Source organism: Macaca fascicularis, chromosome X (assembly GCF_037993035.2).
Source record: "Macaca fascicularis isolate 582-1 chromosome X, T2T-MFA8v1.1".
NCBI lineage: Eukaryota > Metazoa > Chordata > Mammalia > Primates > Cercopithecidae > Macaca > Macaca fascicularis.
The window spans coordinates 75,369,170-75,375,329 of NC_088395.1; positions in this window are offsets into that span (position 1 = coordinate 75,369,170).

Below are 6,160 nucleotides of genomic sequence, written 5' to 3' on the forward strand. Positions count from 1 at the left end.
TTTATGTTATTCACCACATACTTTTCACGTACACTATAAGCAGGTCTCCACATGGCACCTTGTGTGTATTTTCACCTTTATTTTGTGGAAACTGAAGCTTAGAGGCATGAATGTGAATGGCAGAGCTGGGCTATGACTCCCAAGGCCACACAAACTTGATTCCAGGCTCAGAGCCAGAGGGAGATGGGGAGCGTATGGTTTGCTGGAGCTGTCTGTGAACCTCTCTTCTCCCTCCGTATGAGATTTCCTCGTCCTGTGGTGTAGATTGGCAGAGAGCCTGGATCTGTGGAGATGGCTCCAGGTTGGGGCTGCAGGACTGTACCCTTCCTCCATTCTTCTCCTTTTCCTTGATTAGCCCTAGGTCTGGCTCTTACACTCTGATCATGAAAGCAGGATAGAAAAGGTGGAATGGGAAACAAATCATGGAAGAAAGCTGCAAACAGTCCAAAAGGCAGCATTCCTCCACGGGTAAGCAAAATGGAATGATCTGATTATTACACAAGGTGGCCTGTAGTATAAAATAATTTACTGCAAAGTGAAATGCCTTTTTGAAAAGTTCCAGATGAAGAATAAAAACAAAACAGGCTCAAATATGTTCAAAATTCCAAAAAGTTAGAAAGTGGAAGGCTCTGTGAAGTGATTCTCTCTTTCTTTTTCTCCTTCTACCAAGAACTTTCCATCAATCTTCCCTGCAAATTAATGCTGTGCAACAATAAAGGATACTTTTAAAAGTGCTTCTTATAGTATAGGGGGTTCTCCTGTTTTATTTTGAAAAAGAAATGTCTGGGAGACCAGAATGGAATGATAGAATGAGCTGTGTCTTGAATCCATAAGGAAGCCTTAGTTTGAGCTCTAGCTCTGACACTAACCTGCTCTGTTAGCCAGGTCAGTTCCCTCTGGGTCACTGTGAAATGGGAGTGACGGGGGAGATAGTAGACTAAGTGATCCTTAAAGTCTGTTCTGGTTCTGTAGGTGATGCTCAGCCTGTCTCTTCTATCAAGAGTATAGTTTACTTGTTACAAAATTGAAGCATTGGGTTACATTACCTTGAAGGCCTCTGCCAGTTCTTTCATTTGTGGCCTGAGATGAGGAGATATTCCTGGCTCAGCTGTCTCCTTTACCAGCTCCCCACATGAGGCACCATGCTGGATAGCTGGTCCTTGAAGCTGAGGAAGAACTCCAGAAGAATGGGGTGTGGGTGTGTCCAGGCAAGAAAGGGAGGAAGAATTATGGCATGGTGTGGGAACTGCAGAATGCAGAGGAAGACAGATGGGTTCAAAATCTAGCTCCACTACTTCCCAGCTGTTGTGATTTTAAGCAAGTCACATGACCTTTCTTAGCCTTAAACAGCCATGCTCTTCAAACTTTCATGTGCATGGGAAGAACCTGGGGAATCCTGTGAAAATGCAAGTTCTGATTCAAAGGTCTGGTTTGGGACCTGAGATTCCACACTTGTAACAAGCCCCTAGCACACTGAGGAAGAAATGGCTAGGTGACCTCACTGGGACCATGTACCCTGAGATGATTACTTCTTTCTTGAACAAATGATTGAGTGCTAACCTTTGTTTTTCTTCTTCAACTCAAAGGCAGAGCCTAGTAGTGAGGTGAAAAGGGAAGGGACAAGGGAGTGGTGACGGAGCTGCAATATGAATGGAATGAAGTCCTATCTGTAAAGGCCTCTCCTATCCATAGAATTCTCCCCTTTCCTGATTTATTTTTTTTTATTTTTATTTTTTTTTTGAGACGGAGCCTTGCTCTTCTCGCCCATGCTGAAGTGCAGTGGTGCGATCTCGGCTCACTGCAACCTCCACCTCCCAGGTTCAAGCTATTCTCCTGCCTCAGCCTCCTGAGTAGCTGGGACTACAGACGCCCGCCACCATGCCCAGGTAATTTTTGTAGTTTTAGTAGAGATGGGGTTTCGTCATGTTGGCCAGGCTGGTCTCGAGCTCCTGACCTCAGGTAATCCACCCTTTCCTGATCTTTGAGGGTTCCAGCCAGCATGGGGTGAAGCGAGGCACTCAGAGAAATGGGCTGTTTACCATCTCCCTACCAGCTGACTTGGTCAGTTCATTCATTTCCTTATTCATTCACTAATCCATTTAACCACCCCCTCCCCCACCCCATATGGCAGATGCACCTGAGAATAATAAATTAAGCATACCCTGAGAATGACCCTATGGTCTAAGAAGAATGTGTGCTCAGAGTTCCAAGCTAAGGAATCCAGGAGTGGCCAATCCGGAGATTCATTCCTTATCTATGAGGAACATCTCTGAACCCCTGGCCCAATTCTTGGAACACAGGACATGCAAGGAACCGAGGCCCTTTGTTTTGGGTTAGACGGAGGTTGCTAGGGGAAGAGTGCAAAGTAAAAATGCTGTATAAACTGCATGCTTTTTACAAACGGTATTGGTTTTCCTGTCAAGCCCACCACTCCTGGACCACCCCGTATGTAAATCTCCAATAAACCCTATGTCTTGTTTACCGGATCCAGCTCTCTTCTGTGGCCTCTCGGACACAGCGCCATCGCTACTGGAGTCAATAGGGGTCTGGCTTGACCCCCACTCAGTAAAAATTTACTAAGTATACTCTATTTCAAGCCGTGTGATGAGCACATTCATTCAGAAATGAATCAGATATAGCCTCATCCCTCAAGAAGCTCACAGACTAACAAATAAGTTGCAATTCAGTATGATACATTTTATAACACAATATTAACAAGATGAAACAGATTCATGAAGGAGGGGGATGTTTACCATTTCTGGGTATAGGATGATGCTTAGAAAGGCTTCATAGGGTAGGAGGTGATACTTAAGATGGGACTTGATGTAAGAGTATTTGTCATGCAGATACAGTGGAAATACATTCCAGGCAGAGAGAGGCACCAGCATGCACAAAGGCATTTACTAGTGTGTTAGGCAACCATGAATGGGTGGAATATGGTATGTATTAGTTTGGATGCTTTCAATCGCAAGTGAGTGGATATCCAACTAAAAGTATGATGAACACACAAACACATTGGCTTATTACCTCACATGATAGGTAGTCCAAAGGTAGGTGGTTCCCAGGCAGGTTCAGTGGCTCAGTGATGATGTCATCAAAGATTCAGAGGGTTTCTTATCCTTCTGTTCAATCATCCTTGATTTGTCAATGACATGCCTCTCTTTTTTTTAATTAAAAAAATTTTTTTAGAGATAGGGCCTTGCTCCATCACCCAGACTGGAATGCAGTGGCACAATCTTTGATCTGTCTTTTTGATTGCAAGATGGTTATTGTGTTGCATGCAGGCTCAACCACATACAGTGAAGAATGAGAGGACCCCTTCATTCCATGTGTGTTCTTTTTTTTTTTTTTTTTTTTTTTTTTTTTTTTTTTTTTTTGAGACGGAGTCTCGCTCTGCCGCCCAGGCTGGAGTGCAGTGGCCGGATCTCAGCTCACTGCAAGCTCCGCCTCCCGGGTTCACGCCATTCTCCTACCTCAGCCTACCGAGTAGCTGGGACTACAGGCGCCCGCCACCGCGCCCGGCTAATTTTTTGTATTTTTAGTAGAGACGGGGTTTCACCGTGATAGCCAGGATGGTCTCGATCTCCTGACCTCATGATCCGCCCGTCTCGGCCTCCCAAAGTGCTGGGATTACAGGCTTGAGCCACCGCGCCCGGCCCCATGTGTGTTCTTATAGCAGGCAGGAAAACCTTTCCCGGAAGCTCCCCATCAGACATTCCTTTCCCATGCCCTAAATTCAAGAAAGACTAGAAAGGTAAGTTTATGGCATTTTTAGTCTTTATAGTGGGAAGTGTACCACAAGGAAGGGATGGCAGGACAAAAGTCTGAAGAAGTCAGGTCCCGAAGACCCTGTTTGCCTGGCTAAGAATTTTGCATTTTCTTATGCAGGCTATTGGAGAGAAACTGGATCACAGTAGTAATACAATCAAATCTGCATTTTGGAAAGATCATATTGCTAGATATATACATATGTGTGAAAATATATAGAAAAGGCCTGGATGACCAATGTCAAATGATGATTATCTCTGAGGAGGGGAGTGGGTTGGCAGAGGTGAAGGGGGATGTGCACTTTTTACTCTTTAGCAATTATTCCCAATGGGGGGAAATTTTGCCACCCAGGGGATATTTGCCCATGTCTGTAGATGTTTCTTAGTTATCACAACTGGGAAAGTGCTACTGGCATCTAGTGGGCAGAGACCAGGGATGTTGCTAAACATCCTGCAAGACATTGGACAGCCCTCACAACAAAGAATTATCCAGTCCCAAATGTCAATAGTGCTGAGGACAAAAAAAAACCCAGTCTAAAGAAGTCTATAGACTTCTTTATTGTTGATACTATTTGCTACAAAAAAGCTACTCATGTAGTATTTATATTTTTAAAGTGTTTAAAAGCCGAATTGCCTTACCCACAATTTGTAAGCAGTGTTGGAAAGCAGATTGGAGGGGTGGAGGATGGAGGCTGGAGGCAGGGAGAAGAGTTAGCAGGCTGTTGTAATATTTAACTGAATGGCTTATTTTTTATGCTGCCAGATGAAGTCCCTCTCCTCCCAAGAGCCTCTGTGTGGGAGGGCAGTAAGTCCCTCTCCCCACTAGTGGCCCGACCTAGTGCAGCTTGGCCTCCTTCTCTGAGGACCTCGGGTGGACCCAAGGAACCCATCCCATCCCAACACTGTGGCAATATATGCTCACCTTTGATGCCCAAATGACTTGACCTTCCGGACAATTAGGCCCCACTGGAGTGCATAATTCCAAATTACAGGATTCTAGGAGGAAATAACACATTTCCATGGTGTTTTTCAATTTAAAAAAATTAGATGCATTGACTTATTTAGTCCTCAGGATTAAGAACAGCTGAAGACCAGTGAGAACAGTACTGAATTGTACCCAGGTGTTTGTATATTTAAAAGTCAAGTGTGAGTTTCATTTGATTTAAATGTTTAACTTAGTAGAGGCTGATGTTAAAACCAAGCTGCTCTCATAGAGTTCCAGTCTTCTGAAAAAGGTATACATGAGTTGAAAAGCACAACGCTTTCCTTGTCTCAGTTCGCCTCTCCCATAGCCAGCTTAGCTACTGGGACTACGATAAATCCCCCCTCCATTTGCATAGCACTCACAGAGCCTCAGTTGCTCTGATATCCTTTTTATCATATCATCATAAAAATAACCACTTAGGAGGTGCACAGGACATAGACTTTTTTCCAGATTTTTCAGAAGAGGAGACCTGGAATGATGCAGCCTGGAGTGATGCAGAGATTTGCCCAAGATTTCCCAGCTATCAGGGGCTGGGCTAGGACTATGAGGTACGCCTACTGCCTCTAAGCCTAGTCTTCCTTCCCTTCTAATATAAGGGTCTGATTTTCTACATATTTACTTTTTGTGTTTATAGTTTGTCTTCCCCACTGGAATGTAAGCTTCAGGAGGGCAGAGGCTGTGTTGGTCTCATTTACTATTGTGTTCTCAGTGAGTAGAACAGTGTCTGGCATATAATGGTAAATATTTGTTTAATGAATGAATGAAATGTATACATGTGAGAATTGAACTCCACAAAGAAGTGCTTTGTCCAAAATCCCATGGCCAGGCTATGTCCTTCTTCCTCCTAACTGCCAGAACAGTGCTTTCCCTGCTCGCATGGGGTCAGGACTTAGCTCTAAAACTACTCTCTGTCGATTTGGGGGCCAGGACACTAGAAGAGGGGCATGAGGCTTGGTGGTCAGGTCCCAGTGCCAACAAGATGATGGCAATTATTGCAGTCTTGAGAAAGGCCACTGTGCCTTTGATAGAGGAAAGCTCTGGTTTTGGCCACAAGCTGAGCCCCAAGGCCACTCAGTAGTCTGGGGAACTGAGGTCATCCATGGAAAGTGTTTAGAGTGGTATCTGGCCCACAGTAAGAACTCAATGCATGTTAGCCGTGGTTGTGGTTATTTTGTTAGAATTCATCATTATACTTTCTTCTTATTGTTCTGTTGTTATTTATTTTATTTTCACCATCCTCATCACTGCTCTTATTACTTAGTTTGCTTTTTTCTCCTTCCATGTACTCCATGCATTTTTCTTCCTCCAGCTCTATGGATTGATGGTATATAGAGAAATGGAAGCATATCAGCCTAGCAATGGCTTGTTCCGGGTCTCATGATTCATCAAGTCACCAAGAAGGCCACAG